Raw genomic sequence first — 24955 nt, forward strand, 5'->3', positions numbered from 1 at the left:
ACACGTTTTTCTATAATGGTAGGTTGAACTCTTATAGGGGAAGCGCAGGTTTCATGAAAACAACTCAGAATGTCAAGTTATAATGAAATCTTCATTTTGTGTTAGTTTGTCATGATTTCTTCACGAAAACACGTTTTTCTATAATGGTAGGTTGAACTCTTATAGGGGAAGCGCAGGTTTCATGAAAACAACTCAGAATGTCAAGTTATAATGAAATCTTCATTTTGTGTTAGTTTGTCATGATTTCTTCACGAAAACACGTTTTCCTATAATGGTAGGTTGAACTCTTGTAGGGGAAGCGCAGGTTTCATGAAAACAACTCAGAATGTCAAGTTATAATGAAATCTTCATTTTGTGTTAGTTTGTCATGATTTCTTCACGAAAACACGTTTTCCTATAATGGTAGATTGAACTCTTGTAGGGGAAGCGCAGGTTTCATGAAAACAACTCAGAATGTCAAGTTATAATGAAATCTTCATTTTGTGTTAGTTTGTCATGATTTCTTCACGAAAACACGTTTTCCAATAATGGTAGGTCGAACTCTTGTAGGGGAAGCGCAGGTTTCATGAAAACAACTCAGAATGTCAAGTTATAATGAAATCTTCATTTTGTGTTAGTTTGTCATGATTTCTTCACGAAAACACGTTTTCCTATAATGGTAGGTCGAACTCTTGTAGGGGAAGCGCAGGTTTCATGAAAACAACTCAGAATGTCAAGTTATAATGAAATCTTCATTTTGTGTTAGTTTGTCATGATTTCTTCACGAAAACACGTTTTCCTATAATGGTAGGTCGAACTCTTGTAGGGGAAGCGCAGGTTTCATGAAAACAACTCAGAATGTCAAGTTATAATGAAATCTTCATTTTGTGTTAGTTTGTCATGATTTCTTCACGAAAACACGTTTTCCTATAATGGTAGGTTGAACTCTTGTAGGGGAAGCGCAGGTTTCATGAAAACAACTCAGAATGTCAAGTTATAATGAAATCTTCATTTTGTGTTAGTTTGTCATGATTTCTTCACGAAAACACGTTTTCCTATAATGGTAGGTTGAACTCTTGTAGGGGAAGCGCAGGTTTCATGAAAACAACTCAGAATGTCAAGTTATAATGAAATCTTCATTTTGTGTTAGTTTGTCATGATTTCTTCACGAAAACACGTTTTTCTATAATGGTAGGTTGAACTCTTATAGGGGAAGCGCAGGTTTCATGAAAACAACTCAGAATGTCAAGTTATAATGAAATCTTCATTTTGTGTTAGTTTGTCATGATTTCTTCACGAAAACACGTTTTTCTATAATGGTAGGTTGAACTCTTATAGGGGAAGCGCAGGTTTCATGAAAACAACTCAGAATGTCAAGTTATAATGAAATCTTCATTTTGTGTTAGTTTGTCATGATTTCTTCACGAAAACACGTTTTCCTATAATGGTAGGTTGAACTCTTGTAGGGGAAGCGCAGGTTTCATGAAAACAACTCAGAATGTCAAGTTATAATGAAATCTTCATTTTGTGTTAGTTTGTCATGATTTCTTCACGAAAACACGTTTTTCTATAATGGTAGGTTGAACTCTTATAGGGGAAGCGCAGGTTTCATGAAAACAACTCAGAATGTCAAGTTATAATGAAATCTTCATTTTGTGTTAGTTTGTCATGATTTCTTCACGAAAACACGTTTTTCTATAATGGTAGGTTGAACTCTTATAGGGGAAGCGCAGGTTCCATGAAAACAACTCAGAATGTCAAGTTATAATGAAATCTTCATTTTGTGTTAGTTTGTCATGATTTCTTCACGAAAACACGTTTTCCTATAATGGTAGGTTGAACTCTTGTAGGGGAAGCGCAGGTTTCATGAAAACAACTCAGAATGTCAAGTTATAATGAAATCTTCATTTTGTGTTAGTTTGTCATGATTTCTTCACGAAAACACGTTTTCCTATAATGGTAGATTGAACTCTTGTAGGGGAAGCGCAGGTTTCATGAAAACAACTCAGAATGTCAAGTTATAATGAAATCTTCATTTTGTGTTAGTTTGTCATGATTTCTTCACGAAAACACGTTTTCCAATAATGGTAGGTCGAACTCTTGTAGGGGAAGCGCAGGTTTCATGAAAACAACTCAGAATGTCAAGTTATAATGAAATCTTCATTTTGTGTTAGTTTGTCATGATTTCTTCACGAAAACACGTTTTCCTATAATGGTAGGTCGAACTCTTGTAGGGGAAGCGCAGGTTTCATGAAAACAACTCAGAATGTCAAGTTATAATGAAATCTTCATTTTGTGTTAGTTTGTCATGATTTCTTCACGAAAACACGTTTTTCTATAATGGTAGGTTGAACTCTTATAGGGGAAGCGCAGGTTTCATGAAAACAACTCAGAATGTCAAGTTATAATGAAATCTTCATTTTGTGTTAGTTTGTCATGATTTCTTCACGAAAACACGTTTTCCTATAATGGTAGGTTGAACTCTTGTAGGGGAAGCGCAGGTTTCATGAAAACAACTCAGAATGTCAAGTTATAATGAAATCTTCATTTTGTGTTAGTTTGTCATGATTTCTTCACGAAAACACGTTTTCCTATAATGGTAGATTGAACTCTTGTAGGGGAAGCGCAGGTTTCATGAAAACAACTCAGAATGTCAAGTTATAATGAAATCTTCATTTTGTGTTAGTTTGTCATGATTTCTTCACGAAAACACGTTTTCCAATAATGGTAGGTCGAACTCTTGTAGGGGAAGCGCAGGTTTCATGAAAACAACTCAGAATGTCAAGTTATAATGAAATCTTCATTTTGTGTTAGTTTGTCATGATTTCTTCACGAAAACACGTTTTCCTATAATGGTAGGTCGAACTCTTGTAGGGGAAGCGCAGGTTTCATGAAAACAACTCAGAATGTCAAGTTATAATGAAATCTTCATTTTGTGTTAGTTTGTCATGATTTCTTCACGAAAACATGTTTTCCTATAATGGTAGGTCGAACTCTTGTAGGGGAAGCGCAGGTTTCATGAAAACAACTCAGAATGTCAAGTTATAATGAAATCTTCATTTTGTGTTAGTTTGTCATGATTTCTTCACGAAAACACGTTTTCCTATAATGGTAGGTTGAACTCTTGTAGGGGAAGCGCAGGTTTCATGAAAACAACTCAGAATGTCAAGTTATAATGAAATCTTCATTTTGTGTTAGTTTGTCATGATTTCTTCACGAAAACACGTTTTCCTATAATGGTAGGTTGAACTCTTGTAGGGGAAGCGCAGGTTTCATGAAAACAACTCAGAATGTCAAGTTATAATGAAATCTTCATTTTGTGTTAGTTTGTCATGATTTCTTCACGAAAACACGTTTTTCTATAATGGTAGGTTGAACTCTTATAGGGGAAGCGCAGGTTTCATGAAAACAACTCAGAATGTCAAGTTATAATGAAATCTTCATTTTGTGTTAGTTTGTCATGATTTCTTCACGAAAACACGTTTTTCTATAATGGTAGGTTGAACTCTTATAGGGGAAGCGCAGGTTTCATGAAAACAACTCAGAATGTCAAGTTATAATGAAATCTTCATTTTGTGTTAGTTTGTCATGATTTCTTCACGAAAACACGTTTTCCTATAATGGTAGGTTGAACTCTTGTAGGGGAAGCGCAGGTTTCATGAAAACAACTCAGAATGTCAAGTTATAATGAAATCTTCATTTTGTGTTAGTTTGTCATGATTTCTTCACGAAAACACGTTTTTCTATAATGGTAGGTTGAACTCTTATAGGGGAAGCGCAGGTTTCATGAAAACAACTCAGAATGTCAAGTTATAATGAAATCTTCATTTTGTGTTAGTTTGTCATGATTTCTTCACGAAAACACGTTTTTCTATAATGGTAGGTTGAACTCTTATAGGGGAAGCGCAGGTTCCATGAAAACAACTCAGAATGTCAAGTTATAATGAAATCTTCATTTTGTGTTAGTTTGTCATGATTTCTTCACGAAAACACGTTTTCCTATAATGGTAGGTTGAACTCTTGTAGGGGAAGCGCAGGTTTCATGAAAACAACTCAGAATGTCAAGTTATAATGAAATCTTCATTTTGTGTTAGTTTGTCATGATTTCTTCACGAAAACACGTTTTCCTATAATGGTAGATTGAACTCTTGTAGGGGAAGCGCAGGTTTCATGAAAACAACTCAGAATGTCAAGTTATAATGAAATCTTCATTTTGTGTTAGTTTGTCATGATTTCTTCACGAAAACACGTTTTCCAATAATGGTAGGTCGAACTCTTGTAGGGGAAGCGCAGGTTTCATGAAAACAACTCAGAATGTCAAGTTATAATGAAATCTTCATTTTGTGTTAGTTTGTCATGATTTCTTCACGAAAACACGTTTTCCTATAATGGTAGGTCGAACTCTTGTAGGGGAAGCGCAGGTTTCATGAAAACAACTCAGAATGTCAAGTTATAATGAAATCTTCATTTTGTGTTAGTTTGTCATGATTTCTTCACGAAAACACGTTTTTCTATAATGGTAGGTTGAACTCTTATAGGGGAAGCGCAGGTTTCATGAAAACAACTCAGAATGTCAAGTTATAATGAAATCTTCATTTTGTGTTAGTTTGTCATGATTTCTTCACGAAAACACGTTTTCCTATAATGGTAGGTTGAACTCTTGTAGGGGAAGCGCAGGTTTCATGAAAACAACTCAGAATGTCAAGTTATAATGAAATCTTCATTTTGTGTTAGTTTGTCATGATTTCTTCACGAAAACACGTTTTTCTATAATGGTAGGTTGAACTCTTATAGGGGAAGCGCAGGTTTCATGAAAACAACTCAGAATGTCAAGTTATAATGAAATCTTCATTTTGTGTTAGTTTGTCATGATTTCTTCACGAAAACACGTTTTTCTATAATGGTAGGTTGAACTCTTATAGGGGAAGCGCAGGTTCCATGAAAACAACTCAGAATGTCAAGTTATAATGAAATCTTCATTTTGTGTTAGTTTGTCATGATTTCTTCACGAAAACACGTTTTCCTATAATGGTAGGTTGAACTCTTGTAGGGGAAGCGCAGGTTTCATGAAAACAACTCAGAATGTCAAGTTATAATGAAATCTTCATTTTGTGTTAGTTTGTCATGATTTCTTCACGAAAACACGTTTTCCTATAATGGTAGATTGAACTCTTGTAGGGGAAGCGCAGGTTTCATGAAAACAACTCAGAATGTCAAGTTATAATGAAATCTTCATTTTGTGTTAGTTTGTCATGATTTCTTCACGAAAACACGTTTTCCAATAATGGTAGGTCGAACTCTTGTAGGGGAAGCGCAGGTTTCATGAAAACAACTCAGAATGTCAAGTTATAATGAAATCTTCATTTTGTGTTAGTTTGTCATGATTTCTTCACGAAAACACGTTTTCCTATAATGGTAGGTCGAACTCTTGTAGGGGAAGCGCAGGTTTCATGAAAACAACTCAGAATGTCAAGTTATAATGAAATCTTCATTTTGTGTTAGTTTGTCATGATTTCTTCACGAAAACACGTTTTCCTATAATGGTAGGTCGAACTCTTGTAGGGGAAGCGCAGGTTTCATGAAAACAACTCAGAATGTCAAGTTATAATGAAATCTTCATTTTGTGTTAGTTTGTCATGATTTCTTCACGAAAACACGTTTTCCTATAATGGTAGGTTGAACTCTTGTAGGGGAAGCGCAGGTTTCATGAAAACAACTCAGAATGTCAAGTTATAATGAAATCTTCATTTTGTGTTAGTTTGTCATGATTTCTTCACGAAAACACGTTTTCCTATAATGGTAGGTTGAACTCTTGTAGGGGAAGCGCAGGTTTCATGAAAACAACTCAGAATGTCAAGTTATAATGAAATCTTCATTTTGTGTTAGTTTGTCATGATTTCTTCACGAAAACACGTTTTTCTATAATGGTAGGTTGAACTCTTATAGGGGAAGCGCAGGTTTCATGAAAACAACTCAGAATGTCAAGTTATAATGAAATCTTCATTTTGTGTTAGTTTGTCATGATTTCTTCACGAAAACACGTTTTTCTATAATGGTAGGTTGAACTCTTATAGGGGAAGCGCAGGTTTCATGAAAACAACTCAGAATGTCAAGTTATAATGAAATCTTCATTTTGTGTTAGTTTGTCATGATTTCTTCACGAAAACACGTTTTCCTATAATGGTAGGTTGAACTCTTGTAGGGGAAGCGCAGGTTTCATGAAAACAACTCAGAATGTCAAGTTATAATGAAATCTTCATTTTGTGTTAGTTTGTCATGATTTCTTCACGAAAACACGTTTTTCTATAATGGTAGGTTGAACTCTTATAGGGGAAGCGCAGGTTTCATGAAAACAACTCAGAATGTCAAGTTATAATGAAATCTTCATTTTGTGTTAGTTTGTCATGATTTCTTCACGAAAACACGTTTTTCTATAATGGTAGGTTGAACTCTTATAGGGGAAGCGCAGGTTTCATGAAAACAACTCAGAATGTCAAGTTATAATGAAATCTTCATTTTGTGTTAGTTTGTCATGATTTCTTCACGAAAACACGTTTTTCTATAATGGTAGGTTGAACTCTTATAGGGGAAGCGCAGGTTCCATGAAAACAACTCAGAATGTCAAGTTATAATGAAATCTTCATTTTGTGTTAGTTTGTCATGATTTCTTCACGAAAACACGTTTTTCTATAATGGTAGGTTGAACTCTTATAGGGGAAGCGCAGATTCCATGAAAACAACTCAGAATGTCAAGTTATAATGAAATCTTCATTTTGTGTTAGTTTGTCATGATTTCTTCACGAAAACACGTTTTCCTATAATGGTAGGTCGAACTCTTGTAGGGGAAGCGCAGGTTCCATGAAAACAACTCAGAATGTCAAGTTATAATGAAATCTTCATTTTGTGTTAGTTTGTCATGATTTCTTCACGAAAACACGTTTTCCTATAATGGTAGGTTGAACTCTTGTAGGGGAAGCGCAGGTTTCATGAAAACAACTCAGAATGTCAAGTTATAATGAAATCTTCATTTTGTGTTAGTTTGTCATGATTTCTTCACGAAAACACGTTTTCCTATAATGGTAGATCGAACTCTTGTAGGGGAAGCGCAGGTTTCATGAAAACAACTCAGAATGTCAAGTTATAATGAAATCTTCATTTTGTGTTAGTTTGTCATGATTTCTTCACGAAAACACGTTTTCCAATAATGGTAGGTCGAACTCTTGTAGGGGAAGCGCAGGTTTCATGAAAACAACTCAGAATGTCAAGTTATAATGAAATCTTCATTTTGTGTTAGTTCGTCATGATTTCTTCACGAAAACACGTTTTCCTATAATGGTAGGTTGAACTCTTGTAGGGGAAGCGCAGGTTTCATGAAAACAACTCAGAATGTCAAGTTATAATGAAATCTTCATTTTGTGTTAGTTTGTCATGATTTCTTCACGAAAACACGTTTTTCTATAATGGTAGGTTGAACTCTTGTAGGGGAAGCGCAGGTTTCATGAAAACAACTCAGAATGTCAAGTTATAATGAAATCTTCATTTTGTGTTAGTTTGTCATGATTTCTTCACGAAAACACGTTTTTCTATAATGGTAGGTCGAACTCTTATAGGGGAAGCGCAGGTTCCATGAAAACAACTCAGAATGTCAAGTTATAATGAAATCTTCATTTTGTGTTAGTTTGTCATGATTTCTTCACGAAAACACGTTTTCCTATAATGGTAGGTCGAACTCTTATAGGGGAAGCGCAGGTTTCATGAAAACAACTCAGAATGTCAAGTTATAATGAAATCTTCATTTTGTGTTAGTTTGTCATGATTTCTTAACGAAAACACGTTTTTCTATAATGGTAGGTCGAACTCTTATAGGGGAAGCGCAGGTTTCATGAAAACAACTCAGAATGTCAAGTTATAATGAAATCTTCATTTTGTGTTAGTTTGTCATGATTTCTTCACGAAAACACGTTTTTCTATAATGGTAGGTTGAACTCTTATAGGGGAAGCGCAGGTTTCATGAAAACAGCTCAGAATGTCAAGTTATAATGAAATCTTCATTTTGTGTTAGTTTGTCATGATTTCTTCACGAAAACACGTTTTCCTATAATGGTAGGTCGAACTCTTGTAGGGGAAGCGCAGGTTTCATGAAAACAACTCAGAATGTCAAGTTATAATGAAATCTTCATTTTGTGTTAGTTTGTCATGATTTCTTCACGAAAACACGTTTTCCTATAATGGTAGGTCGAACTCTTGTAGGGGAAGCGCAGGTTTCATGAAAACAACTCAGAATGTCAAGTTATAATGAAATCTTCATTTTGTGTTAGTTTGTCATGATTTCTTCACGAAAACACGTTTTCCTATAATGGTAGGTTGAACTCTTGTAGGGGAAGCGCAGGTTTCATGAAAACAACTCAGAATGTCAAGTTATAATGAAATCTTCATTTTGTGTTAGTTTGTCATGATTTCTTCACGAAAACACGTTTTCCTATAATGGTAGGTTGAACTCTTGTAGGGGAAGCGCAGGTTTCATGAAAACAACTCAGAATGTCAAGTTATAATGAAATCTTCATTTTGTGTTAGTTTGTCATGATTTCTTCACGAAAACACGTTTTTCTATAATGGTAGGTTGAACTCTTGTAGGGGAAGCGCAGGTTTCATGAAAACAACTCAGAATGTCAAGTTATAATGAAATCTTCATTTTGTGTTAGTTTGTCATGATTTCTTCACGAAAACACGTTTTTCTATAATGGTAGGTTGAACTCTTATAGGGGAAGCGCAGGTTTCATGAAAACAACTCAGAATGTCAAGTTATAATGAAATCTTCATTTTGTGTTAGTTTGTCATGATTTCTTCACGAAAACACGTTTTTCTATAATGGTAGGTTGAACTCTTATAGGGGAAGCGCAGGTTCCATGAAAACAACTCAGAATGTCAAGTTATAATGAAATCTTCATTTTGTGTTAGTTTGTCATGATTTCTTCACGAAAACACGTTTTCCTATAATGGTAGGTTGAACTCTTGTAGGGGAAGCGCAGGTTTCATGAAAACAACTCAGAATGTCAAGTTATAATGAAATCTTCATTTTGTGTTAGTTTGTCATGATTTCTTCACGAAAACACGTTTTCCTATAATGGTAGATTGAACTCTTGTAGGGGAAGCGCAGGTTTCATGAAAACAACTCAGAATGTCAAGTTATAATGAAATCTTCATTTTGTGTTAGTTTGTCATGATTTCTTCACGAAAACACGTTTTCCAATAATGGTAGGTCGAACTCTTGTAGGGGAAGCGCAGGTTTCATGAAAACAACTCAGAATGTCAAGTTATAATGAAATCTTCATTTTGTGTTAGTTTGTCATGATTTCTTCACGAAAACACGTTTTCCTATAATGGTAGGTCGAACTCTTGTAGGGGAAGCGCAGGTTTCATGAAAACAACTCAGAATGTCAAGTTATAATGAAATCTTCATTTTGTGTTAGTTTGTCATGATTTCTTCACGAAAACACGTTTTTCTATAATGGTAGGTCGAACTCTTGTAGGGGAAGCGCAGGTTTCATGAAAACAACTCAGAATGTCAAGTTATAATGAAATCTTCATTTTGTGTTAGTTTGTCATGATTTCTTCACGAAAACACGTTTTCCTATAATGGTAGGTCGAACTCTTGTAGGGGAAGCGCAGGTTTCATGAAAACAACTCAGAATGTCAAGTTATAATGAAATCTTCATTTTGTGTTAGTTTGTCATGATTTCTTCACGAAAACACGTTTTCCAATAATGGTAGGTCGAACTCTTGTAGGGGAAGCGCAGGTTTCATGAAAACAACTCAGAATGTCAAGTTATAATGAAATCTTCATTTTGTGTTAGTTTGTCATGATTTCTTCACGAAAACACGTTTTCCTATAATGGTAGGTTGAACTCTTGTAGGGGAAGCGCAGGTTTCATGAAAACAACTCAGAATGTCAAGTTATAATGAAATCTTCATTTTGTGTTAGTTTGTCATGATTTCTTCACGAAAACACGTTTTCCTATAATGGTAGGTTGAACTCTTGTAGGGGAAGCGCAGGTTTCATGAAAACAACTCAGAATGTCAAGTTATAATGAAATCTTCATTTTGTGTTAGTTTGTCATGATTTCTTCACGAAAACACGTTTTTCTATAATGGTAGGTTGAACTCTTGTAGGGGAAGCGCAGGTTTCATGAAAACAACTCAGAATGTCAAGTTATAATGAAATCTTCATTTTGTGTTAGTTTGTCATGATTTCTTCACGAAAACACGTTTTTCTATAATGGTAGGTCGAACTCTTATAGGGGAAGCGCAGGTTCCATGAAAACAACTCAGAATGTCAAGTTATAATGAAATCTTCATTTTGTGTTAGTTTGTCATGATTTCTTCACGAAAACACGTTTTCCTATAATGGTAGGTCGAACTCTTATAGGGGAAGCGCAGGTTTCATGAAAACAACTCAGAATGTCAAGTTATAATGAAATCTTCATTTTGTGTTAGTTTGTCATGATTTCTTCACGAAAACACGTTTTCCTATAATGGTAGGTCGAACTCTTGTAGGGGAAGCGCAGGTTTCATGAAAACAACTCAGAATGTCAAGTTATAATGAAATCTTCATTTTGTGTTAGTTTGTCATGATTTCTTCACGAAAACACGTTTTCCTATAATGGTAGGTCGAACTCTTGTAGGGGAAGCGCAGGTTTCATGAAAACAACTCAGAATGTCAAGTTATAATGAAATCTTCATTTTGTGTTAGTTTGTCATGATTTCTTCACGAAAACACGTTTTCCTATAATGGTAGGTCGAACTCTTGTAGGGGAAGCGCAGGTTTCATGAAAACAACTCAGAATGTCAAGTTATAATGAAATCTTCATTTTGTGTTAGTTTGTCATGATTTCTTCACGAAAACACGTTTTTCTATAATGGTAGGTTGAACTCTTATAGGGGAAGCGCAGGTTTCATGAAAACAACTCAGAATGTCAAGTTATAATGAAATCTTCATTTTGTGTTAGTTTGTCATGATTTCTTAACGAAAACACGTTTTTCTATAATGGTAGGTCGAACTCTTATAGGGGAAGCGCAGGTTTCATGAAAACAACTCAGAATGTCAAGTTATAATGAAATCTTCATTTTGTGTTAGTTTGTCATGATTTCTTCACGAAAACACGTTTTCCTATAATGGTAGGTCGAACTCTTGTAGGGGAAGCGCAGGTTTCATGAAAACAACTCAGAATGTCAAGTTATAATGAAATCTTCATTTTGTGTTAGTTTGTCATGATTTCTTCACGAAAACACGTTTTCCTATAATGTTAGGTCGACCTCTTGTAGGGGAAGCGCAGGTTTCATGAAAACAACTCAGAATGTCAAGTTATAATGAAATCTTCATTTTGTGTTAGTTTGTCATGATTTCTTCACGAAAACACGTTTTTCTATAATGGTAGGTTGAACTCTTATAGGGGAAGCGCAGGTTTCATGAAAACAACTCAGAATGTCAAGTTATAATGAAATCTTCATTTTGTGTTAGTTTGTCATGATTTCTTCACGAAAACACGTTTTCCTATAATGGTAGGTTGAACTCTTGTAGGGGAAGCGCAGGTTTCATGAAAACAACAAAGAATGTCAAGTTATAATGAAGTCTTCATTTTGTGTTAGTTTGTCATGATTTCTTCACGAAAACACGTTTTCCTATAATGTTAGGTCGTCCTCTTGCAGGGGAAGCGCAGGTTTCATGAAAACATCTCAGAATGTCAAGTTATAATGAAATCTTCATTTTGTGTTAGTTTGTCATGATTTCTTCACGAAAACACGTTTTTCTATAATGGTAGGTTGAACTCTTATAGGGGAAGCGCAGGTTTCATGAAAACAACTCAGAATGTCAAGTTATAATGAAATCTTCATTTTGTGTTAGTTTGTCATGATTTCTTCACGAAAACACGTTTTCCTATAATGGTAGGTTGAACTCTTGTAGGGGAAGCGCAGGTTTCATGAAAACAACTCAGAATGTCAAGTTATAATGAAATCTTCATTTTGTGTTAGTTTGTCATGATTTCTTCACGAAAACACGTTTTCCTATAATGGTAGGTCGAACTCTTGTAGGGGAAGCGCAGGTTTCATGAAAACAACTCAGAATGTCAAGTTATAATGAAATCTTCATTTTGTGTTAGTTTGTCATGATTTCTTCACGAAAACACGTTTTTCTATAATGGTAGGTTGAACTCTTATAGGGGAAGCGCAGGTTCCATGAAAACAACTCAGAATGTCAAGTTATAATGAAATCTTCATTTTGTGTTAGTTTGTCATGATTTCTTCACGAAAACACGTTTTCCTATAATGGTAGGTTGAACTCTTGTAGGGGAAGCGCAGGTTTCATGAAAACAACTCAGAATGTCAAGTTATAATGAAATCTTCATTTTGTGTTAGTTTGTCATGATTTCTTCACGAAAACACGTTTTCCTATAATGGTAGGTCGAACTCTTATAGGGGAAGCGCAGGTTTCATGAAAACAACTCAGAATGTCAAGTTATAATGAAATCTTCATTTTGTGTTAGTTTGTCATGATTTCTTCACGAAAACACGTTTTCCTATAATGGTAGGTCGAACTCTTATAGGGGAAGCGCAGGTTTCATGAAAACAACTCAGAATGTCAAGTTATAATGAAATCTTCATTTTGTGTTAGTTTGTCATGATTTCTTAACGAAAACACGTTTTTCTATAATGTTAGGTCGACCTCTTGCAGGGGAAGCGCAGGTTTCATGAAAACATCTCAGAATGTCAAGTTATAATGAAATCTTCATTTTGTGTTAGTTTGTCATGATTTCTTCACGAAAACACGTTTTTCTATAATGGTAGGTTGAACTCTTATAGGGGAAGCGCAGGTTTCATGAAAACAACTCAGAATGTCAAGTTATAATGAAATCTTCATTTTGTGTTAGTTTGTCATGATTTCTTCACGAAAACACGTTTTCCTATAATGGTAGGTTGAACTCTTATAGGGGAAGCGCAGGTTTCATGAAAACAACTCAGAATGTCAAGTTATAATGAAATCTTCATTTTGTGTTAGTTTGTCATGATTTCTTCACGAAAACACGTTTTCCTATAATGGTAGGTCGAACTCTTGTAGGGGAAGCGCAGGTTTCATGAAAACAACTCAGAATGTCAAGTTATAATGAAATCTTCATTTTGTGTTAGTTTGTCATGATTTCTTCACGAAAACACGTTTTCCTATAATGGTAGGTTGAACTCTTATAGGGGAAGCGCAGGTTTCATGAAAACAACTCAGAATGTCAAGTTATAATGAAATCTTCATTTTGTGTTAGTTTGTCATGATTTCTTCACGAAAACACGTTTTCCTATAATGGTAGGTTGAACTCTTGTAGGGGAAGCGCAGGTTTCATGAAAACAACTCAGAATGTCAAGTTATAATGAAATCTTCATTTTGTGTTAGTTTGTCATGATTTCTTCACGAAAACACGTTTTTCTATAATGGTAGGTTGAACTCTTATAGGGGAATCGCAGGTTTCATGAAAACAACTCAGAATGTCAAGTTATAATGAAATCTTCATTTTGTGTTAGTTTGTCATGATTTCTTCACGAAAACACGTTTTTCTATAATGGTAGGTTGAACTCTTGTAGGGGAAGCGCAGGTTTCATGAAAACAACTCAGAATGTCAAGTTATAATGAAATCTTCATTTTGTGTTAGTTTGTCATGATTTCTTCACGAAAACACGTTTTTCTATAATGGTAGGTTGAACTCTTATAGGGGAAGCGCAGGTTCCATGAAAACAACTCAGAATGTCAAGTTATAATGAAATCTTCATTTTGTGTTAGTTTGTCATGATTTCTTCACGAAAACACGTTTTTCTATAATGGTAGGTTGAACTCTTGTAGGGGAAGCGCAGGTTTCATGAAAACAACTCAGAATGTCAAGTTATAATGAAATCTTCATTTTGTGTTAGTTTGTCATGATTTCTTCACGAAAACACGTTTTCCTATAATGGTAGATTGAACTCTTGTAGGGGAAGCGCAGGTTTCATGAAAACAACTCAGAATGTCAAGTTATAATGAAATCTTCATTTTGTGTTAGTTTGTCATGATTTCTTCACGAAAACACGTTTTCCTATAATGGTAGGTCGAACTCTTGTAGGGGAAGCGCAGGTTTCATGAAAACAACTCAGAATGTCAAGTTATAATGAAATCTTCATTTTGTGTTAGTTTGTCATGATTTCTTCACGAAAACACGTTTTCCTATAATGCTAGGTTGAACTCTTGTAGGGGAAGCGCAGGTTTCATGAAAACAACTCAGAATGTCAAGTTATAATGAAATCTTCATTTTGTGTTAGTTTGTCATGATTTCTTCACGAAAACACGTTTTCCTATAATGTTAGGTCGACCTCTTGTAGGGGAAGCGCAGGTTTCATGAAAACAACTCAGAATGTCAAGTTATAATGAAATCTTCATTTTGTGTTAGTTTGTCATGATTTCTTCACGAAAACACGTTTTTCTATAATGGTAGGTTGAACTCTTATAGGGGAAGCGCAGGTTTCATGAAAACAACTCAGAATGTCAAGTTATAATGAAATCTTCATTTTGTGTTAGTTTGTCATGATTTCTTCACAAAAACACGTTTTTCTATAATGGTAGGTTGAACTCTTATAGGGGAAGCGCAGGTTTCATGAAAACAACTCAGAATGTCAAGTTATAATGAAATCTTCATTTTGTGTTAGTTTGTCATGATTTCTTCACGAAAACACGTTTTCCTATAATGGTAGGTTGAACTCTTGTAGGGGAAGCGCAGGTTTCATGAAAACAACAAAGAATGTCAAGTTATAATGAAGTCTTCATTTTGTGTTAGTTTGTCATGATTTCTTCACGAAAACACGTTTTCCTATAATGTTAGGTCGTCCTCTTGCAGGGGAAGCGCAGGTTTCATGAAAACATCTCAGAATGTCAAGTTATAATGAAATCTTCATTTTGTGTTAGTTTGTCATGATTTCTTCACGAAAACACGTTTTCCTATAATGGTAGGTTGAACTCTTGTAGGGGAAGCGCAGGTTTCATGAAAACAACTCAGAATGTCAAGTTATAATGAAATCTTCATTTTGTGTTAGTTTGTCATGATTTCTTCACGAAAACACGTTTTCCTATAATGGTAGGTTGAACTCTTGTAGGGGAAGCGCAGGTTTCATGAAAACAACTCAGAATGTCAAGTTATAATGAAATCTTCATTTTGTGTTAGTTTGTCATGATTTCTTCACGAAAACACGTTTTCCTATAATGGTAGGTCGAACTCTTGTAGGGGAAGCGCAGGTTTCATGAAAACAACTCAGAATGTCAAGTTATAATGAAATCTTCATTTTGTGTTAGTTTGTCATGATTTCTTCACGAAAACACGTTTTCCAATAATGGTAGGTCGAACTCTTGTAGGGGAAGCGCAGGTTTCATGAAAACAACTCAGAATGTCAAGTTATAATGAAATCTTCATTTTGTGTTAGTTTGTCATGATTTCTTCACGAAAACACGTTTTCCTATAATGGTAGGTTGAACTCTTGTAGGGGAAGCGCAGGTTTCATGAAAACAACTCAGAATGTCAAGTTATAATGAAATCTTCATTTTGTGTTAGTTTGTCATGATTTCTTCACGAAAACACGTTTTCCTATAATGGTAGGTTGAACTCTTGTAGGGGAAGCGCAGGTTTCATGAAAACAACTCAGAATGTCAAGTTATAATGAAATCTTCATTTTGTGTTAGTTTGTCATGATTTCTTCACGAAAACACGTTTTCCTATAATGGTAGATTGAACTCTTGTAGGGGAAGCGCAGGTTTCATGAAAACAACTCAGAATGTCAAGTTATAATGAAATCTTCATTTTGTGTTAGTTTGTCATGATTTCTTCACGAAAACACGTTTTCCAATAATGGTAGGTCGAACTCTTGTAGGGGAAGCGCAGGTTTCATGAAAACAACTCAGAATGTCAAGTTATAATGAAATCTTCATTTTGTGTTAGTTTGTCATGATTTCTTCACGAAAACACGTTTTCCTATAATGGTAGGTTGAACTCTTGTAGGGGAAGCGCAGGTTTCATGAAAACAACTCAGAATGTCAAGTTATAATGAAATCTTCATTTTGTGTTAGTTTGTCATGATTTCTTCACGAAAACACGTTTTCCTATAATGGTAGGTTGAACTCTTGTAGGGGAAGCGCAGGTTTCATGAAAACAACTCAGAATGTCAAGTTATAATGAAATCTTCATTTTGTGTTAGTTTGTCATGATTTCTTCACGAAAACACGTTTTTCTATAATGGTAGGTTGAACTCTTATAGGGGAAGCGCAGGTTCCATGAAAACAACTCAGAATGTCAAGTTATAATGAAATCTTCATTTTGTGTTAGTTTGTCATGATTTCTTCACGAAAACACGTTTTCCTATAATGGTAGGTCGAACTCTTATAGGGGAAGCGCAGGTTTCATGAAAACAACTCAGAATGTCAAGTTATAATGAAATCTTCATTTTGTGTTAGTTTGTCATGATTTCTTAACGAAAACACGTTTTCCTATAATGGTAGGTCGAACTCTTATAGGGGAAGCGCAGGTTTCATGAAAACAACTCAGAATGTCAAGTTATAATGAAATCTTCATTTTGTGTTAGTTTGTCATGATTTCTTCACGAAAACACGTTTTCCTATAATGGTAGGTCGAACTCTTGTAGGGGAAGCGCAGGTTTCATGAAAACAACTCAGAATGTCAAGTTATAATGAAATCTTCATTTTGTGTTAGTTTGTCATGATTTCTTCACGAAAACACGTTTTTCTATAATGGTAGGTTGAACTCTTATAGGGGAAGCGCAGGTTTCATGAAAACAACTCAGAATGTCAAGTTATAATGAAATCTTCATTTTGTGTTAGTTTGTCATGATTTCTTCACGAAAACACGTTTTTCTATAATGGTAGGTTGAACTCTTGTAGGGGAAGCGCAGGTTTCATGAAAACAACTCAGAATGTCAAGTTATAATGAAATCTTCATTTTGTGTTAGTTTGTCATGATTTCTTCACGAAAACACGTTTTCCTATAATGGTAGGTCGAACTCTTATAGGGGAAGCGCAGGTTTCATGAAAACAACTCAGAATGTCAAGTTATAATGAAATCTTCATTTTGTGTTAGTTTGTCATGATTTCTTCACGAAAACACGTTTTCCTATAATGGTAGGTCGAACTCTTATAGGGGAAGCGCAGGTTTCATGAAAACAACTCAGAATGTCAAGTTATAATGAAATCTTCATTTTGTGTTAGTTTGTCATGATTTCTTAACGAAAACACGTTTTTCTATAATGTTAGGTCGACCTCTTGCAGGGGAAGCGCAGGTTTCATGAAAACATCTCAGAATGTCAAGTTATAATGAAATCTTCATTTTGTGTTAGTTTGTCATGATTTCTTCACGAAAACACGTTTTTCTATAATGGTAGGTTGAACTCTTATAGGGGAAGCGCAGGTTTCATGAAAACAACTCAGAATGTCAAGTTATAATGAAATCTTCATTTTGTGTTAGTTTGTCATGATTTCTTCACGAAAACACGTTTTCCTATAATGGTAGGTTGAACTCTTGTAGGGGAAGCGCAGGTTTCATGAAAACAACTCAGAATGTCAAGTTATAATGAAATCTTCATTTTGTGTTAGTTTGTCATGATTTCTTCACGAAAACACGTTTTCCTATAATGGTAGGTTGAACTCTTGTAGGGGAAGCGCAGGTTTCATGAAAACAACTCAGAATGTCAAGTTATAATGAAATCTTCATTTTGTGTTAGTTTGTCATGATTTCTTCACGAAAACACGTTTTTCTATAATGGTAGGTTGAACTCTTGTAGGGGAAGCGCAGGTTTCATGAAAACAACTCAGAATGTCAAGTTATAATGAAATCTTCATTTTGTGTTAGTTTGTCATGATTTCTTCACGAAAACACGTTTTCCTATAATGGTAGGTCGAACTCTTGTAGGGGAAGCGCAGGTTCCATGAAAACAACTCAGAATGTCAAGTTATAATGAAATCTTCATTTTGTGTTAGTTTGTCATGATTTCTTCACGAAAACACGTTTTCCTATAATGGTAGGTCGAACTCTTATAGGGGAAGCGCAGGTTTCATGAAAACAACTCAGAATGTCAAGTTATAATGAAATCTTCATTTTGTGTTAGTTTGTCATGATTTCTTAACGAAAACACGTTTTCCTATAATGGTAGGTCGAACTCTTATAGGGGAAGCGCAGGTTTCATGAAAACAACTCAGAATGTCAAGTTATAATGAAATCTTCATTTTGTGTTAGTTTGTCATGATTTCTTCACGAAAACACGTTTTCCTATAATGGTAGGTCGAACTCTTGTAGGGGAAGCGCAGGTTTCATGAAAACAACTCAGAATGTCAAGTTATAATGAAATCTTCATTTTGTGTTAGTTTGTCATGATTTCTTCACGAAAACACGTTTTTCTATAATGGTAGGTTGAACTCTTATAGGGGAAGCGCAGGTTTCATGAAAACAACTCAGAATGTCAAGTTATAATGAAATCTTCATTTTGTGTTAGTTTGTCATGATTTCTTCACGAAAACACGTTTTTCTATAATGGTAGGTTGAACTCTTGTAGGGGAAGCGCAGGTTTCATGAAAACAACTCAGAATGTCAAGTTATAATGAAATCTTCATTTTGTGTTAGTTTGTCATGATTTCTTCACGAAAACACGTTTTCCTATAATGGTAGGTCGAACTCTTATAGGGGAAGCGCAGGTTTCATGAAAACAACTCAGAATGTCAAGTTATAATGAAATCTTCATTTTGTGTTAGTTTGTCATGATTTCTTCACGAAAACACGTTTTCCTATAATGGTAGGTCGAACTCTTATAGGGGAAGCGCAGGTTTCATGAAAACAACTCAGAATGTCAAGTTATAATGAAATCTTCATTTTGTGTTAGTTTGTCATGATTTCTTAACGAAAACACGTTTTTCTATAATGTTAGGTCGACCTCTTGCAGGGGAAGCGCAGGTTTCATGAAAACATCTCAGAATGTCAAGTTATAATGAAATCTTCATTTTGTGTTAGTTTGTCATGATTTCTTCACGAAAACACGTTTTTCTATAATGGTAGGTTGAACTCTTATAGGGGAAGCGCAGGTTTCATGAAAACAACTCAGAATGTCAAGTTATAATGAAATCTTCATTTTGTGTTAGTTTGTCATGATTTCTTCACGAAAACACGTTTTCCTATAATGGTAGGTTGAACTCTTATAGGGGAAGCGCAGGTTTCATGAAAACAACTCAGAATGTCAAGTTATAATGAAATCTTCATTTTGTGTTAGTTTGTCATGATTTCTTCACGAAAACACGTTTTCCTATAATGGTAGGTCGAACTCTTGTAGGGGAAGCGCAGGTTTCATGAAAACAACTCAGAATGTCAAGTTATAATGAAATCTTCATTTTGTGTTAGTTTGTCATGATTTCTTCACGAAAACACGTTTTCCTATAATGGTAGGTCGAACTCTTGTAGGGGAAGCGCAGGTTTCATGAAAACAACTCAGAATGTCAAGTTATAATGAAATCTTCATTTTGTGTTAGTTTGTCATGATTTCTTCACGAAAACACGTTTTCCTATAATGGTAGGTCGAACTCTTGTAGGGGAAGCGCAGGTTTCATGAAAACAACTCAGAATGTCAAGTTATAATGAAATCTTCATTTTGTGTTAGTTTGTCATGATTTCTTCACGAAAACACGTTTTCCTATAATGGTAGGTTGAACTCTTGTAGGGGAAGCGCAGGTTTCATGAAAACAACTCAGAATGTCAAGTTATAATGAAATCTTCATTTTGTGTTAGTTTGTCATGATTTCTTAACGAAAACACGTTTTTCTATAATGGTAGGTCGAACTCTTATAGGGGAAGCGCAGGTTTCATGAAAACAACTCAGAATGTCAAGTTATAATGAAATCTTCATTTTGTGTTAGTTTGTCATGATTTCTTCACGAAAACACGTTTTTCTATAATGGTAGGTTGAACTCTTATAGGGGAAGCGCAGGTTTCATGAAAACAACTCAGAATGTCAAGTTATAATGAAATCTTCATTTTGTGTTAGTTTGTCATGATTTCTTCACGAAAACACGTTTTCCTATAATGGTAGGTCGAACTCTTGTAGGGGAAGCGCAGGTTTCATGAAAACAACTCAGAATGTCAAGTTATAATGAAATCTTCATTTTGTGTTAGTTTGTCATGATTTCTTCACGAAAACACGTTTTCCTATAATGGTAGGTCGAACTCTTGTAGGGGAAGCGCAGGTTTCATGAAAACAACTCAGAATGTCAAGTTATAATGAAATCTTCATTTTGTGTTAGTTTGTCATGATTTCTTCACGAAAACACGTTTTCCTATAATGGTAGGTTGAACTCTTGTAGGGGAAGCGCAGGTTTCATGAAAACAACTCAGAATGTCAAGTTATAATGAAATCTTCATTTTGTGTTAGTTTGTCATGATTTCTTCACGAAAACACGTTTTCCTATAATGGTAGGTTGAACTCTTGTAGGGGAAGCGCAGGTTTCATGAAAACAACTCAGAATGTCAAGTTATAATGAAATCTTCATTTTGTGTTAGTTTGTCATGATTTCTTCACGAAAACACGTTTTCCTATAATGGTAGGTCGAACTCTTATAGGGGAAGCGCAGGTTTCATGAAAACAACTCAGAATGTCAAGTTATAATGAAATCTTCATTTTGTGTTAGTTTGTCATGATTTCTTAACGAAAACACGTTTTTCTATAATGTTAGGTCGACCTCTTGCAGGGGAAGCGCAGGTTTCATGAAAACATCTCAGAATGTCAAGTTATAATGAAATCTTCATTTTGTGTTAGTTTGTCATGATTTCTTCACGAAAACACGTTTTTCTATAATGGTAGGTTGAACTCTTATAGGGGAAGCGCAGGTTTCATGAAAACAACTCAGAATGTCAAGTTATAATGAAATCTTCATTTTGTGTTAGTTTGTCATGATTTCTTCACGAAAACACGTTTTCCTATAATGGTAGGTTGAACTCTTATAGGGGAAGCGCAGGTTTCATGAAAACAACTCAGAATGTCAAGTTATAATGAAATCTTCATTTTGTGTTAGTTTGTCATGATTTCTTCACGAAAACACGTTTTCCTATAATGGTAGGTCGAACTCTTGTAGGGGAAGCGCAGGTTTCATGAAAACAACTCAGAATGTCAAGTTATAATGAAATCTTCATTTTGTGTTAGTTTGTCATGATTTCTTCACGAAAACACGTTTTCCTATAATGGTAGGTCGAACTCTTGTAGGGGAAGCGCAGGTTTCATGAAAACAACTCAGAATGTCAAGTTATAATGAAATCTTCATTTTGTGTTAGTTTGTCATGATTTCTTCACGAAAACACGTTTTCCTATAATGGTAGGTCGAACTCTTGTAGGGGAAGCGCAGGTTTCATGAAAACAACTCAGAATGTCAAGTTATAATGAAATCTTCATTTTGTGTTAGTTTGTCATGATTTCTTCACGAAAACACGTTTTCCTATAATGGTAGGTTGAACTCTTGTAGGGGAAGCGCAGGTTTCATGAAAACAACTCAGAATGTCAAGTTATAATGAAATCTTCATTTTGTGTTAGTTTGTCATGATTTCTTAACGAAAACACGTTTTTCTATAATGGTAGGTCGAACTCTTATAGGGGAAGCGCAGGTTTCATGAAAACAACTCAGAATGTCAAGTTATAATGAAATCTTCATTTTGTGTTAGTTTGTCATGATTTCTTCACGAAAACACGTTTTTCTATAATGGTAGGTTGAACTCTTATAGGGGAAGCGCAGGTTTCATGAAAACAACTCAGAATGTCAAGTTATAATGAAATCTTCATTTTGTGTTAGTTTGTCATGATTTCTTCACGAAAACACGTTTTCCTATAATGGTAGGTCGAACTCTTGTAGGGGAAGCGCAGGTTTCATGAAAACAACTCAGAATGTCAAGTTATAATGAAATCTTCATTTTGTGTTAGTTTGTCATGATTTCTTCACGAAAACACGTTTTCCTATAATGGTAGGTCGAACTCTTGTAGGGGAAGCGCAGGTTTCATGAAAACAACTCAGAATGTCAAGTTATAATGAAATCTTCATTTTGTGTTAGTTTGTCATGATTTCTTCACGAAAACACGTTTTCCTATAATGGTAGGTTGAACTCTTGTAGGGGAAGCGCAGGTTTCATGAAAACAACTCAGAATGTCAAGTTATAATGAAATCTTCATTTTGTGTTAGTTTGTCATGATTTCTTCACGAAAACACGTTTTCCTATAATGGTAGGTTGAACTCTTGTAGGGGAAGCGCAGGTTTCATGAAAACAACTCAGAATGTCAAGTTATAATGAAATCTTCATTTTGTGTTAGTTTGTCATGATTTCTTCACGAAAACACGTTTTTCTATAATGGTAGGTTGAACTCTTGTAGGGGAAGCGCAGGTTTCATGAAAACAACTCAGAATGTCAAGTTATAATGAAATCTTCATTTTGTGTTAGTTTGTCATGATTTCTTCACGAAAACACGTTTTTCTATAATGGTAGGTTGAACTCTTATAGGGGAAGCGCAGGTTTCATGAAAACAACTCAGAATGTCAAGTTATAATGAAATCTTCATTTTGTGTTAGTTTGTCATGATTTCTTCACGAAAACACGTTTTTCTATAATGGTAGGTTGAACTCTTATAGGGGAAGCGCAGGTTCCATGAAAACAACTCAGAATGTCAAGTTATAATGAAATCTTCATTTTGTGTTAGTTTGTCATGATTTCTTCACGAAAACACGTTTTCCTATAATGGTAGGTTGAACTCTTGTAGGGGAAGCGCAGGTTTCATGAAAACAACTCAGAATGTCAAGTTATAATGAAATCTTCATTTTGTGTTAGTTTGTCATGATTTCTTCACGAAAACACGTTTTCCTATAATGGTAGATTGAACTCTTGTAGGGGAAGCGCAGGTTTCATGAAAACAACTCAGAATGTCAAGTTATAATGAAATCTTCATTTTGTGTTAGTTTGTCATGATTTCTTCACGAAAACACGTTTTCCAATAATGGTAGGTCGAACTCTTGTAGGGGAAGCGCAGGTTTCATGAAAACAACTCAGAATGTCAAGTTATAATGAAATCTTCATTTTGTGTTAGTTTGTCATGATTTCTTCACGAAAACACGTTTTCCTATAATGGTAGGTTGAACTCTTGTAGGGGAAGCGCAGGTTTCATGAAAACAACTCAGAATGTCAAGTTATAATGAAATCTTCATTTTGTGTTAGTTTGTCATGATTTCTTCACGAAAACACGTTTTCCTATAATGGTAGGTTGAACTCTTGTAGGGGAAGCGCAGGTTTCATGAAAACAACTCAGAATGTCAAGTTATAATGAAATCTTCATTTTGTGTTAGTTTGTCATGATTTCTTCACGAAAACACGTTTTCCTATAATGGTAGGTCGAACTCTTGTAGGGGAAGCGCAGGTTTCATGAAAACAACTCAGAATGTCAAGTTATAATGAAATCTTCATTTTGTGTTAGTTTGTCATGATTTCTTCACGAAAACACGTTTTTCTATAATGGTAGGTTGAACTCTTATAGGGGAAGCGCAGGTTTCATGAAAACAACTCAGAATGTCAAGTTATAATGAAATCTTCATTTTGTGTTAGTTTGTCATGATTTCTTCACGAAAACACGTTTTTCTATAATGGTAGGTTGAACTCTTGTAGGGGAAGCGCAGGTTTCATGAAAACAACTCAGAATGTCAAGTTATAATGAAATCTTCATTTTGTGTTAGTTTGTCATGATTTCTTCACGAAAACACGTTTTCCTATAATGGTAGGTCGAACTCTTATAGGGGAAGCGCAGGTTTCATGAAAACAACTCAGAATGTCAAGTTATAATGAAATCTTCATTTTGTGTTAGTTTGTCATGATTTCTTCACGAAAACACGTTTTCCTATAATGGTAGGTCGAACTCTTATAGGGGAAGCGCAGGTTTCATGAAAACAACTCAGAATGTCAAGTTATAATGAAATCTTCATTTTGTGTTAGTTTGTCATGATTTCTTAACGAAAACACGTTTTTCTATAATGTTAGGTCGACCTCTTGCAGGGGAAGCGCAGGTTTCATGAAAACATCTCAGAATGTCAAGTTATAATGAAATCTTCATTTTGTGTTAGTTTGTCATGATTTCTTCACGAAAACACGTTTTTCTATAATGGTAGGTTGAACTCTTATAGGGGAAGCGCAGGTTTCATGAAAACAACTCAGAATGTCAAGTTATAATGAAATCTTCATTTTGTGTTAGTTTGTCATGATTTCTTCACGAAAACACGTTTTCCTATAATGGTAGGTTGAACTCTTATAGGGGAAGCGCAGGTTTCATGAAAACAACTCAGAATGTCAAGTTATAATGAAATCTTCATTTTGTGTTAGTTTGTCATGATTTCTTCACGAAAACACGTTTTCCTATAATGGTAGGTCGAACTCTTGTAGGGGAAGCGCAGGTTTCATGAAAACAACTCAGAATGTCAAGTTATAATGAAATCTTCATTTTGTGTTAGTTTGTCATGATTTCTTCACGAAAACACGTTTTCCTATAATGGTAGGTCGAACTCTTGTAGGGGAAGCGCAGGTTTCATGAAAACAACTCAGAATGTCAAGTTATAATGAAATCTTCATTTTGTGTTAGTTTGTCATGATTTCTTCACGAAAACACGTTTTCCTATAATGGTAGGTCGAACTCTTGTAGGGGAAGCGCAGGTTTCATGAAAACAACTCAGAATGTCAAGTTATAATGAAATCTTCATTTTGTGTTAGTTTGTCATGATTTCTTCACGAAAACACGTTTTCCTATAATGGTAGGTTGAACTCTTGTAGGGGAAGCGCAGGTTTCATGAAAACAACTCAGAATGTCAAGTTATAATGAAATCTTCATTTTGTGTTAGTTTGTCATGATTTCTTAA

The sequence above is a fragment of the Paramormyrops kingsleyae genome, unplaced genomic scaffold (genome assembly GCF_048594095.1).
Source record: "Paramormyrops kingsleyae isolate MSU_618 unplaced genomic scaffold, PKINGS_0.4 ups26, whole genome shotgun sequence".
Classification (NCBI taxonomy): domain Eukaryota; kingdom Metazoa; phylum Chordata; class Actinopteri; order Osteoglossiformes; family Mormyridae; genus Paramormyrops; species Paramormyrops kingsleyae.